The 14152-nt window shown below is 48.8% G+C and overlaps 1 pseudogene; it reads right to left on the reverse strand.

The window, feature by feature from the left end:
* The window catches only part of LOC135570081 (chromosome transmission fidelity protein 18 homolog), a 57018-nt pseudogene that overhangs the window by 24852 nt on the left and 18014 nt on the right, over positions 1–14152 (reverse strand).

The raw sequence follows: 14152 nt of genomic DNA on the forward strand, positions 1-14152 counted from the left end.
GTTTGGACACACCTCCTCATTCCAGGGTTGTTATTTATTTTGACTATTTTCTACATTGTAGAATAATAGTGAAGACATCAAAACTATGAAATGACACATATGGAATCATGTAGTAACCAATATATATATAAAATATTTCATATTTGAGATTCTTCAAAGTAGCCACCCTTTGCCTTGATGACAGCTTTGCACACTCTTGGCATTCTCTCAACCAGCTTCATGAGGTAGTCACCTGGAATGCATTTCAATTAACAGGTGTGCCTTGTTAAACGTTAATTTGAGGAATTTATTTCCCTCTTAATGCTTTAAGGTAGGGGTGGTATACAGAAGATAGCCCTATTTGGTAAAAGACCAAGTCCATATTATGGCAAGAACAGCTCAAATAAGAAAGAGAAATGACAGTCCATCATTACTTTAAGACATGAAGGTCAGTCAATCCGGAACATTTCAAGAATTTTGAAAGTTTCTTCAAGTGCAGTCATAAAAAACCATCAAGCGCTATGATGAAACTGGCTCTCATGAAGACCTCCACAGGAAAGGAAGCCAGAGTTACCTGTCTCTCATGAGGACTGCCACAGGAAAGGAAGACTCAGAGTTACCTCTGCTGCAGAGGATCAGTTCATTAGAGTTAACTGGCTCTCATGAGGACCGCCACAGGAAAGGAAGACCCAGAGTTACCTCTGCTGCAGAGGATAAGTTCATTAGAGTTAACTGGCTCTCATGAGGACCGCCACAGGAAAGGAAGACCCAGAGTTACCTGTCTCTCATGAGGACCGCCACAGGAAAGGAAGACCCAGAGTTACCTCTGCTGCAGAGGATACGTTCATTAGGAGTTACCTGGCTCTCATGAGGACCGCCACAGGAAAGGAAGACCCAGAGTTACCTCTGCTGTCTCTCATGAAGACCGCCACAGGAAAGGAAGACCCAGAGTTACCTCTGCTGCAGAGGATGAGTTCATTAGAGTTAACTGGCTCTCATGAAGACTGCCACAGGAAAGGAAGACCCAGAGTTACCTGTCTCTCATGAGGACCGCCACAGGAAAGGAAGACCCAGAGTTACCTCTGCTGCAGAGGATGAGTTCATTAGAGTTAACTGGCTCTCATGAAGACTGCCACAGGAAAGGAAGACCCAGAGTTCCCTCTGCTGCAGAGGATAAGGTCATTAGAGTTACCAGCCTCAGAAATTACAGCCCAAATAAATGCTTCACGCAGTTCAAGTAACAGACACATCTCAACATCAACTGTTCAGAGGAGACTGCGTGAATCAGGCTTCCATGGTCGAATCTGCTGCAAAGAAACCACTACTAAAGGACACCAATGATAAGAAGAGATTTGCTTGGACCAAGAAACACGAGCAATAGACATTAGACCGGTGGAAATCTGTCCTTTGGTCTGACGAGTCAAATGAGAGATTTGTGGTTCCAACCGCTGTGTCTTTGTGAGACGCAGAGTAGGTGAACGGATGATCTCTGCATGTGTGGTTCCCACCGTGAAGCATGGAAGAGGAGGAGGTGTGATGGTGTGTGGTTCCAACCGTGAAGCACTGAGGAGGAGGTGGTGTGATGGTGTGTGGTTCCCACCGTGAAGCACTGAGGAGGAGGTGGTGTGATGGTGTGTGGTTCCCACCGTGAAGCACTGAGGAGGAGGTGGTGTGATGGTGTGTGGTTCCCACCGTGAAGCACTGAGGAGGAGGAGGTGTGTGATGTGGTTCCCACCGTGAAGCACTGAGGAGGAGGAGGTGTGATGGTGTGTGGTTCCCACCGTGAAGCACTGAGGAGGAGGTGGTGTGATGGTGTGTGGTTCCCACCGTGAAGCATGGAGGAGGAGGAGGTGTGATGGTGTGTGGTTCCCACCGTGAAGCACTGAGGAGGAGGAGGTGTGATGGTGTGTGGTTCCCACCGTGAAGCACTGAGGAGGAGGTGGTGTGATGGTGTGTGGTTCCACCGTGAAGCACTGAGGAGGAGGTGGTGTGATGGTGTGTGGTTCCCACCGTGAAGCACTGAGGAGGAGGTGGTGTGATGGTGTGTGGTTCCCACCGTGAAGCACTGAGGAGGAGGTGGTGTGATGGTGTGTGGTTCCCACCGTGAAGCACTGAGGAGGAGGTGGTGTGATGGTGTGTGGTTCCCACCGTGAAGCACTGAGGAGGAGGAGGTGTGATGGTGTGTGGTTCCCACCGTGAAGCACTGAGGAGGAGGAGGTGTGATGGTGTGTGGTTCCCACCGTGAAGCATGGAAGAGGAGGTGTGATGGTGCTTTGCTGGTAACACTGTCAGTGATATATTTAAATTTCAAGGCACACTTAACCAACATGGCTACTAGAGCATTCTGCAGCGATATGCCATCTCATCTGGTTTGAGGGACTATTAGTGGGGCTATCATTTGTTTTTCAACAGGACAATGACCCAACACACCTCCAGGCTGTGTAAGGGCTATTTGACCAAGAAGGAGAGTGATGGAGTGCTGCATCAGATGACCTGGCCTCCACAATCACCCGACCTCAACCCAATTGAGATGGTTTGGGATGAGTTGGACCGCAGAGCGAAGGAAAAACAGCCAACAAGTGCTCAGCATATGTGGGAACTCCTTCAAGACTGTTGTAAAAGCATTCCTCATGAAGCTGGTTGAGAGAATTCCAAGGTTGTGCAAAGCTGTCATCAAAGCCAAGGGTGGTTACTACATGATTCCATATGTGTTATTTCATAGTTTTGATGTCTTCACTATTATTCAACATGAATGAGTAACTTTAGATTGGTACTGCATGTACACACACACACACACACACACACACACCTGTTGAGTCGCTCTGTTAGGCGCTGAGATTCCTCCACCACTTGGCGATGACGCTGCAGAACAGTCAGAAACTGTCAGAAACAGTCAGCTCAGGCAGAAACAGTCAGCTCAGTCAGAAACAGTCAGCTCAGTCAGAAACAGTCAGCTCAGTCAGGCAGAAACAGTTAGCTCAGTCAGAAACCGTCAGAAACAGTCAGCTCAGGCAGACACAGTCAGACACAGTCAAAAGCAGTCAGACACAGTCAGAAACAGTCAGCTCAGTCAGCTCAGCCAGAAACAGTCAGCTCGGCCAGAAACAGTCAGCTCAGCCAGAAACAGACAGAAACAGTCAGCTCAGTCAGAAACAGTCAGCTCAGTCAGAAACAGTCAGCTCAGTCAGAAACAGTCAGAAACAGTCAGCTCAGTCAGAAACAGTCAGCTCTAGACTTTGGGAAGTGTGCGTGTGGACGTGTTTAAGGTGAAGGTTTAACTATACTTGACGACCAGAAGTAGAATAGTAAACAAACTAAAATTTAACAAACTGGGAACATTTTGTTGGTCCCCATAAGGTCAAATGCTGTTTCTAGGGGGTTAAGGGGTTAAGGTTAGGATTAGGTTAAGGGTTAGGAGCTAGGGTTAGGAGCTAGGGTTAGGAGCTAGGGTTAGGAGCTAGGGTTAGGAGCTAGGTTACGTCTTTGGGTTAAGGTTAGATTAGGTTAGGATTAGGAGCTAGGTTAGGAGCTAGGGTTAGGAGCTAGGTTGGAGCTAGGTTAGGAGCTAGGTTAGGAGCTAGGGTTGAGCTAGGTTGGCGTCTTTGGGTTAAGGTTAGAATTAGGTTAAGGGTTAGAGCTAGGGTTAGAGCTAGGGTTAGAGCTAGGGTTAGAGCTACGGTTAGGGAGCTAGGGTTAGGAGCTAGGGTTACGTCTTTGGGTTAAGGTTAGGATTAGGTTAAGGGTTAGAGCTAGGTTAGGAGCTAGGGTTAGGAGCCAGGATTAGAGCTAGGGTTAGGAACTAAAGTTAGGAGCTAGGGTTAGGAGCTAGGTTAGGAGCTAGGTTAAGGTTAGGATTAGGTTAAGGGTTAGGAGCTAGGGTTAGGAGCTAGGGTTACATCTTTGGGTTAAGGTTAGATTAGGTTAAGGGTTAGGAGCTAGGGTTAGGAGCTAGGGTTAGAGCTAGGTTACGTCTTTGGAGTTAAGGTTAGGATTAGGTTAAGGGTTAGGAGCTAGGTTAGGAGCTAGGGTTAGGAGCTAGGGTTGGGCAGGGTTAGGAGCTAGGTTAGAGCCAGGGTTAGGAGCTAGGTTAAGGTTAGGATTAGGTTAAGGGTTAGGAGCTAGGTTAGAGCTAGGTTAGAGCCAGGTTAGGAGCTAGGGTTAGGTCTTTGGGTTAAGGTTGTGGATTAGGTTAAGGGTTAGGAGCTAGGTTAGGAGCTAGGGTTAGAGCTAGGGTTAGGAGCTAGGGTTATCTTTGGGTTAAGGTTAGGATTAGGTTAAGGGTTAGGAGCTAGGTTAGGAGCTAGGTTAGGAGCTAGGTTAGAGAGCTAGGGTTAGAGCCAGGACAGGAGCTAGGGTTAGGAGCTAGGTTAGGAGCTAGGGTTAGGAGCTAGGTTACGTCTTTGGGTTAAGGTTAGATTAGGTTAAGGGTTAGGAGCTAGGGTTAGGAGCTAGGGTTAGAGCTAGGTTTAGAGCTAGGGTTAGGAGCTAGGGTTAGGAGCTAGGGTTAGGAGCTAGGGTTAGGAGCTAGGGATAGGAGCTAGGTTAGAGCTAGGGTTAGGAGCTAGGGTTAGGAGCTAGGTTAGGAGCTAGGGTTACGTCTTTGGGTTAAGGTTAGGATTAGGTTAAGAGTACGTGTTAGGTTTACGGAAAATTAATTGTGTCCCTCCGCAAGGTTAGCTGTATGTGTGGGGGTGTACTCACCTTCTCGGCCACCTGTTCTCTCAGTACCTCGATGGGAACAGCCAGCAAACCCAATGCATTATGGGAGCTACGAAAAGCACTGGGGTCCACAGCCTAAAAGACACAGTAAATAAGGGAGACAGAGAGAGGTGACTGAGGTCCTATAAGACAGAGAGGTGACTGGGGTCCTATAAGACAGAGAGAGGTGACTGGGGTCCTATAAGACAGAGAGAGAGGTGACTGGGGTCCTATAAGACAGTAAATAAGGGAGACAGAGAGAGGTGACTGGGGTCCTATAAGACAGAGAGAGAGGTGACTGGGGTCCTATAAGACAGAGAGAGAAGTGACTGGGGTCCTATAAGACAGAGAGAGGTGACTGGGGTCCTATAAGACAGAGAGAGAGGTGACTGGGGTCCTATAAGACAGAGAGAGGTGACTGGGGTCCTATAAGACAGAGAGAGGTGACTGGGGTCCTATAAGACAGAGAGAGAGGTGACTGGGGTCCTATAAGACAGAGAGAGGTGACTGGGGTCCTATAAGACAGAGAGAGAGAGGTGACTGGGGTCCTATAAGACAGAGAGAGAGGTGACTGGGGTCCTATAAGACAGAGAGGTGACTGGGGTCCTATAAGACAGAGAGGTGACTGGGGTCCTATAAGACAGTAAATAAGGGAGACAGAGAGAGAGGTGACTGGGGTCCTATAAGACAGAGAGAGAGGTGACTGGGGTCCTATAAGACAGAGAGAGGTGACTGGGGTCCTATAAGACAGAGAGAGAGGTGACTGGGGTCCTATAAGACAGAGAGAGGTGACTGGGGTCCTATAAGACAGTAAATAAGGGAGACAGAGAGAGGTGACTGGGGTCCTATAAGACAGAGAGAGGTGACTGGGGTCCTATAAGACAGAGAGAGGTGACTGGGGTCCTATAAGACAGTAAATAAGGGAGACAGAGAGAGGTGACTGGGGTCCTATAAGACAGAGAGAGAGGTGACTGGGGTCCTATAAGACAGAGAGAGAGGTGACTGGGGTCCTATAAGACAGAGAGAGAGGTGACTGGGGTCCTATAAGACAGTAAATAAGGGAGACAGAGAGAGAGGTGACTGGGGTCCTATAAGACAGAGAGAGGTGATTGGGGTCCTATAAGACAGAGAGAGAGGTGACTGGGGTCCTATAAGACAGAGAGAGGTGATTGGGGTCCTATAAGACAGAGAGAGGTGACTGGGGTCCTATAAGACAGAGAGAGAGGTGACTGGGGTCCTATAAGACAGAGAGAGGTGACTGGGGTCCTATAAGACAGAGAGAGAGGTGACTGGGGTCCTATAAGACAGAGAGAGAGGTGACTGGGGTCCTATAAGACAGAGAGAGAGGTGACTGGGGTCCTATAAGACAGAGAGAGGTGACTGGGGTCCTATAAGACAGAGAGAGGTGACTGGGGTCCTATAAGACAGAGAGAGGTGACTGGGGTCCTATAAGACAGAGAGAGAGGTGACTGGGGTCCTATAAGACAGAGAGAGAGGTGACTGGGGTCCTATAAGACAGAGAGAGGTGACTGGGGTCCTATAAGACAGAGAGAGAGGTGACTGGGGTCCTATAAGACAGAGAGAGAGGTGACTGGGGTCCTATAAGACAGAGAGAGAGGTGACTGGGGTCCTATAAGACAGAGAGAGAGGTGACTGGGGTCCTATAAGACAGAGAGAGGTGACTGGGGTCCTATAAGACAGAGAGAGAGGTGACTGGGGTCCTATAAGACAGAGAGAGGTGACTGGGGTCCTATAAGACAGAGAGAGGTGACTGGGGTCCTATAAGACAGAGAGAGAGGTGACTGGGGTCCTATAAGACAGAGAGAGGTGACTGGGGTCCTATAAGACAGAGAGAGGTGACTGGGGTCCTATAAGACAGAGAGAGGTGACTGGGGTCCTATAAGACAGAGAGAGAGGTGACTGGGGTCCTATAAGACAGAGAGAGAGGTGACTGGGGTCCTATAAGACAGAGAGAGAGGTGACTGGGGTCCTATAAGACAGAGAGAGATGACTGGGTCCTATAAGACAGAGAGAGAGGTGACTGGGGTCCTATAAGACAGAGAGAGAGGTGACTGGGGTCCTATAAGACAGAGAGAGAGGTGACTGGGGTCCTATAAGACAGAGAGAGGTGACTGGGGTCCTATAAGACAGAGAGAGGTGACTGGGGTCCTATAAGACAGAGAGAGGTGACTGGGGTCCTATAAGACAGAGAGAGGTGACTGGGGTCCTATAAGACAGAGAGAGGTGACTGGGGTCCTATAAGACAGAGAGAGGTGACTGGGGTCCTATAAGACAGAGAGAGAGGTGACTGGGGTCCTATAAGACAGAGAGAGAGGTGACTGGGGTCCTATAAGACAGAGAGAGAGGTGACTGGGGTCCTATAAGACAGAGAGAGGTGACTGGGGTCCTATAAGACAGAGAGAGGTGACTGGGGTCCTATAAGACAGAGAGAGGTGACTGATTTGAGAGTCCTATAAGACAGAGAGAGGTGACTGGGGTCCTATAAGACAGAGAGAGAGGTGACTGGGGTCCTATAAGACAGAGAGAGAGGTGACTGGGGTCCTATAAGACAGAGAGAGAGGTGACTGGGGTCCTATAAGACAGAGAGAGAGGTGACTGGGGTCCTATAAGACAGAGAGAGGTGACTGGGGTCCTATAAGACAGAGAGAGGTGACTGGGGTCCTATAAGACAGAGAGAGGTGACTGGGGTCCTATAAGACAGAGAGAGGTGACTGGGGTCCTATAAGACAGAGAGAGGTGACTGGGGTCCTATAAGACAGAGAGAGGTGACTGGGGTCCTATAAGACAGAGAGGTGACTGGGGTCCTATAAGACAGAGAGAGGTGACTGGGGTCCTATAAGACAGAGAGAGGTGACTGGGGTCCTATAAGACAGAGAGAGGTGACTGGGGTCCTATAAGACAGAGAGAGGTGACTGGGGTCCTATAAGACAGAGAGAGAGGTGACTGGGGTCCTATAAGACAGAGAGAGGTGACTGGGGTCCTATAAGACAGTTAATAAGGGAGACAGAGAGAGAGGTGATTGGTGGATCAGGTAAAGCTCAGTGATTGGCTAAAAGTTGACCTTTCCCCTCAGGTCGTCTGTCTGTCGGAGGTAGACGCGGTTTCCTGTCTGGTCCGTCACGCTAACGTATCCCCCTCGGCCGGGGGGCCTTCAGGACGTGACACGACGTTGCGCAGGGTGACTCTCCGAGGAGACTCCTGGATGGCTGCGAAGCCACTGATGTCCAAGATCACCGGGATTAGCTGGGGTCTACACACACACACACACACACACACACACACACATACACACACACACACACACACACACTTTGATTTGAGAGTTCCTCATATTGACATTGGGGCCTGAAACCACCTATTGGGACAGATCAATACCAACCATCAGACAGGGCCTGAAACCACCTATTGGGACAGATCAATACCAACCATCAGACAGTAACCACCTATTGGGACAGATCAATACCAACCATCAGACAGTAACCACCTATTGGGACAGATCAATACCAACTATATCAACACCAACCATCAGACAGGGCCTGAAACCACCTATTGGGACAGATCAATACCAACCATCAGACAGTAACCACCTATTGGGACAGATCAATACCAACCATCAGACAGTAACCACCTATTGGGACAGATCAATACCAACCATCAGACAGGGCCTGAAACCACCTATTGGGACAGATCAATACCAACCATCAGACAGGGCCTGAAACCACCTATTGGGACAGGACAGATCAATACAGATCATACCATCAGACAGGGTAACCACCTATTGGGACAGATCAATACCAACCATCAGACAGGGCCTGAAACCACCTATTGGGACAGATCAATACCAACCATCAGACAGTAACCACCTATTGGGACAGATCAACACCAACCATCAGACAGGGCCTGAAACCACCTATTGGGACAGATCAATACCAACCATCAGACAGTAATCACCTATTGGGACAGATCAACACCAACCATCAGACAGGGCCTGAAACCACCAATTGGGACAGATCAATACCAACCATCAGACAGTAACCATCTATTGGGACAGATCAATACCAACCATCAGACAGGGCCAGAAACCACCTATTGGGACAGATCAATACCAACCATCAGACAGGGCCTGAAACCACCTATTGGGACAGATCAATACCAACCATCAGACAGGGCCTGAAACCACCTATTGGGACAGATCACCAACCATCAGACAGGGCCTGAAATACCAACCATCAGAAACCACCATTGGGACAGATCAATACCAACCATCAGAAACCACCTATTGGGACAGATCAATACCAACCATATTGGGACAGATCAATACCAGGGCCAGACAGAAACCACCTATTGGGACAGATCACCATACCAACCATGGGACAGATCAATACCAACCATCAGAGAGGGCCTGAAACCACCTATTGGGGACAGATCAATACCAACCATCAGATTGGGACAGATCAACACCAACCATCAGACAGGGCCTGAAACCACCTATTGGGACAGATCAACACCAACCATCAGACAGGGCCTGAAACCACCTATTGGGACAGATCAATACCAACCATCAGACAGGGCCTGAAACCACCTATTGGGACAGATCAATACCAACCATCAGACAGGGCCTGAAACCACCTATTGGGACAGATCAATGCCACCATCAGACAGGGCCTGAAACCACCTATTGGGACAGATCAATACCAACCATCAGACAGGGCCTGAAACCACCTATTGGGACAGATCAATACCAACCATCAGGGCCTGAAACCAGATTGGGACAGATCACCAACCATCAGACAGAAACCACCTATTGGGACAGATCAATACCAACCATCAGACAGGGCCTGAAACCACCTATTGGGACAGATCAATACCAACCATCAGACAGGGCCTGAAACCACCTATTGGGACAGATCAATACCACCATCAGACAGGGCCTGAAACCACCTATTGGGACAGATCAATACCAACCATCAGACAGGGCCTGAAACCACCTATTGGGACAGATCAATACCAACCATCAGACAGGGCCTGAAACCACCTATTGGGACAGATCAATACCAACCATCAGACATTGGGGCCTGAAACCACCTATTGGGACAGATCAATACCAACCATCAGACAGCCTGAAACCACCTATTGGGACAGATCAATACCAACCATCAGACAGGGCCTGAAACCACCTATTGGGACAGATCAATACCAACCATCAGACAGGGCCTGAAACCACCTATTGGGACAGATCAATACCAACCATCAGACAGGGCCTGAAACCACCTATTGGGACAGATCAATACCAACCATCATTGGGACAGATCAACACCAACCATCAGACAGGGCCTGAAAACCACCTATTGGGACAGATCAACACCAACCATCAGACAGGGCCTGAAACCACCTATTGGGACAGATCAATACCAACCATCAGACAGTGAAACCACCTATTGACAGGACAGATCAACACCAACCATCAGACAGGGCCTGAAACCACCTATTGGGACAGATCAATACCAACCATCAGACAGTCAGACAGAAACCACCTATTGGGACAGATCAACACCAACCATCAGACAGGGCCTGAAACCACCTATTGGGACAGATCAACCATCAGACAGCCTGAAACCATGGGACAGATCACCAACCCAGAAACCACCTATTGGGACAGATCAACACCAACCATCAGACAGGGCCTGGTACCACCTATTGGGACAGATCAACCAACCATCAGACAGAAAACCACCTATTGGGACAGATCAACACCAACCATCAGACAGCCTGAAACCACCTATTGGGACAGATCAATACCAACCATCAGACAGGGCCAGAAACCACCTATTGGGACAGATCAATACCAACCATCAGACAGGGCCTGAAACCACCTATTGGGACAGATCAATACCAACCATCAGACAGGGCCTGAAACCACCTATTGGGACAGATCAATACCAACCATCAGACAGGGCCTGAAACCACCTATTGGGACAGATCAACACCAACCAAGGGCCTGGTACCATATTGGGACAGATCAATACCAACCATCAGACAGGGCCTGAAACCACCTATTGGGACAGATCAACACCAACCATCAGACAGGAAAACCCCTATTGGGACAGATCAACACCAACCATCAGAAACCACCACCTATTGGGACAGATCAATACCAACCATCAGACAGGGCCTGAAACCACCTATTGGGACAGATCAATACCAACCATCAGACAGATTGGGACAGATCAATACCAACCATCAGACAGGGCCTGAAACCACCTATTGGGACAGATCAATACCAACCATCAGACAGTAACCACCTATTGGGACAGATCAATACCAACCATCAGACAGGGCCTGAAACCACCTATTGGGACAGATCAATACCAACCATCAGACAGGGACTGAAACCACCTATTGGGACAGATCAACACCAACCATCAGACAGGGCCTGAAACCACCTATTGGGACAGATCAATACCAACCATCATTGGGACAGATCATACCAACCATCAGACAGGGCCTGAAATCACCTATTGGGACAGATCAACACCAACCATCAGACAGGGCCTGAAACCACCAATTGGGACAGATCAATACCAACCATCAGACAGGGCCTGAAACCACCTATTGGGACAGATCACCAACCATCAGACAGGGCCTGAAACCACCTATCAGACATACCAACCATCAGACAGGGCCTGAAACCACCTATTGGGACAGATCAATACCAACCATCAGACATTGGGACAGATCAACACTCAACCATCAGAAACCACCTATTGGGACAGATCAATACCAACCATCAGACAGAAACCACCTATTGGGACAGATCAATACCAACCATCAGACAGGGCCTGAAACCACCTATTGGGACAGATCAATACCAACCATCAGACAGGGCCTGAAACCACCTATTGGGACAGATCAATACCAACCATCAGACAGGGCCTGGGAAACCACCTATTGGGACAGATCAATACCAACCATCAGACAGAAACCACCTATTGGGACAGATCAACACCAACCATCAGACAGGGCCTGGTACCACCTATTGGGACAGATCAATACCAACCATCAGACAGGGACTGAAACCACCATCAGACAGATCAATGCCAACCATCAGACAGGGCCTGAAACCACCTATTGGGACAGATCAATACCAACCATCAGACAGGGCCTGAAACCACCTATTGGGACAGATACCAACCATCAGACAGGGCCTGAAACCACCTATTGGGACAGATCAATGCCAACCATCAGACAGGGCCTGAAACCACCTATTGGGACAGATCAATACCAACCATCAGACAGAAACCACCTATTGGGACAGATCAATACCAACCATCAGACAGAAACCACCTATTGGGACAGATCAATACCAACCATCAGACAGGGCCTGAAACCACCTATTGGGACAGATCAATACCAACCATCAGACAGGGCCTGAAACCACCTATTGGGACAGATCAATACCAACCATCAGACAGAAACCACCTATTGGACAGATTGGGACAGATCAACACCAACCATCAGACATCAGACAGAAACCACCATTGGGACAGATCAACACCATCAGATTGGGACAGATCAACCAACCATCAGACAGGGCCTGAAACCACCTATTGGGACAGATCAATACCAACCATCAGACAGGGCCTGAAACCACCTATTGGGACAGATCAATACCAACCATCAGACAGGGCCTGAAACCACCTATTGGGACAGATCAATACCAACCATCAGACAGAAACCACCTATTGGGACAGATCAACACCAACCATCAGACAGGGCCTGAAACCACCTATTGGGACAGATCAATACCAACCATCAGACAGGGCCTGAAACCACCTATTGGGACAGATCAATACCAACCATCAGACAGGGCCTGAAACCACCTATTGGGACAGATCAATACCAACCATCAGACAGGGCCTGAAACCACCTATTGGGACAGGGAAACCACCTATTGGGACAGATCAATACCAACCATCAGACAGGGCCTGAAACCACCTATTGGGACAGATCAATACCAACCATCAGACAGGGCCTGAAACCACCTATTGGGACAGATCAATACCAACCATCAGACAGGGCCTGAAACCACCTATTGGGACAGATCAATACCAACCATCAGACAGGGCCTGAAACCACCTATTGGGACAGATCAATACCAACTATATCAACACCAACCATCAGACAGGGCCTGAAACCACCTATTGGGACAGATCAATACCAACCATCAGACAGTAACCACCTATTGGGACAGATCAACACCAACCATCAGACAGGGCCTGAAACCACCTATTGGGACAGATCAATACCAACCATCAGACAGTAACCACCTATTGGGACAGATCAACACCAACCATCAGACAGGGCCTGAAACCACCTATTGGGACAGATCAATACCAACCATCAGACAGGGCCTGAAACCACCTATTGGGACAGATCAATACCAACCATCAGAAACCACCTATTGGGACAGATCAATACCAACCATCAGACAGAAACCACCTATTGGGACAGATCAATACCAACCATCAGACAGGGCCTGAAACCACCTATTGGGACAGATCAATACCAACCATCAGACAGAAACCACCTATTGGGACAGATCAACACCAACCATCAGACAGGGCCTGGTACCACCTATTGGGACAGATCAATACCAACCATCAGACAGGGACTGAAACCACCTATTGGGACAGGCCAACCATCAGACAGGGCCTGAAACCACCTATTGGGACAGATCAATACCAACCATCAGACAGGGCCTGAAACCACCTATTGGGACAGATCAATACCAACCATCAGACAGGGCCTGAAACCACCTATTGGGACAGATCAAGGGACCAACCATCAGACAGGGCCTGAAACCACCTATTGGGACAGATCAATACCAACCATCAGACAGGGCCTGAAACCACCTATTGGGACAGATCAATACCAACCATCAGACAGGGCCTGAAACCACCTATTGGGACAGATCAATACCAACCATCAGACAGAAACCACCTATTGGGACAGATCAATACCAACCATCAGACAGAAACCACCTATTGGGACAGATCAATACCAACCATCAGACAGGGCCTGAAACCACCTATTGGGACAGATCAATACCAACCATCAGACAGGGCCTGAAACCACCTATTGGGACAGATCAATACCAACCATCAGACAGAAACCACCTATTGGGACAGATCAACACCAACCATCAGACAGGGCCTGGTACCACCTATTGGGACAGATCAATACCAACCATCAGAAAGGGACTGAAACCACCTATTGGGACAGATCAATGCCAACCATCAGACAGGGCCTGAAACCACCTATTGGGACAGATCAATACCAACCATCAGACAGGGCCTGAAACCACCTATTGGGACAGATCAATACCAACCATCAGACAGGGCCTGAAACCACCTATTGGGACAGATCAATACCAACCATCAGACAGGGCCTGAAA

This window comes from Oncorhynchus nerka, unplaced genomic scaffold (assembly GCF_034236695.1).
Source record: "Oncorhynchus nerka isolate Pitt River unplaced genomic scaffold, Oner_Uvic_2.0 unplaced_scaffold_1119, whole genome shotgun sequence".
Taxonomy (NCBI): Eukaryota; Metazoa; Chordata; class Actinopteri; order Salmoniformes; family Salmonidae; genus Oncorhynchus; species Oncorhynchus nerka.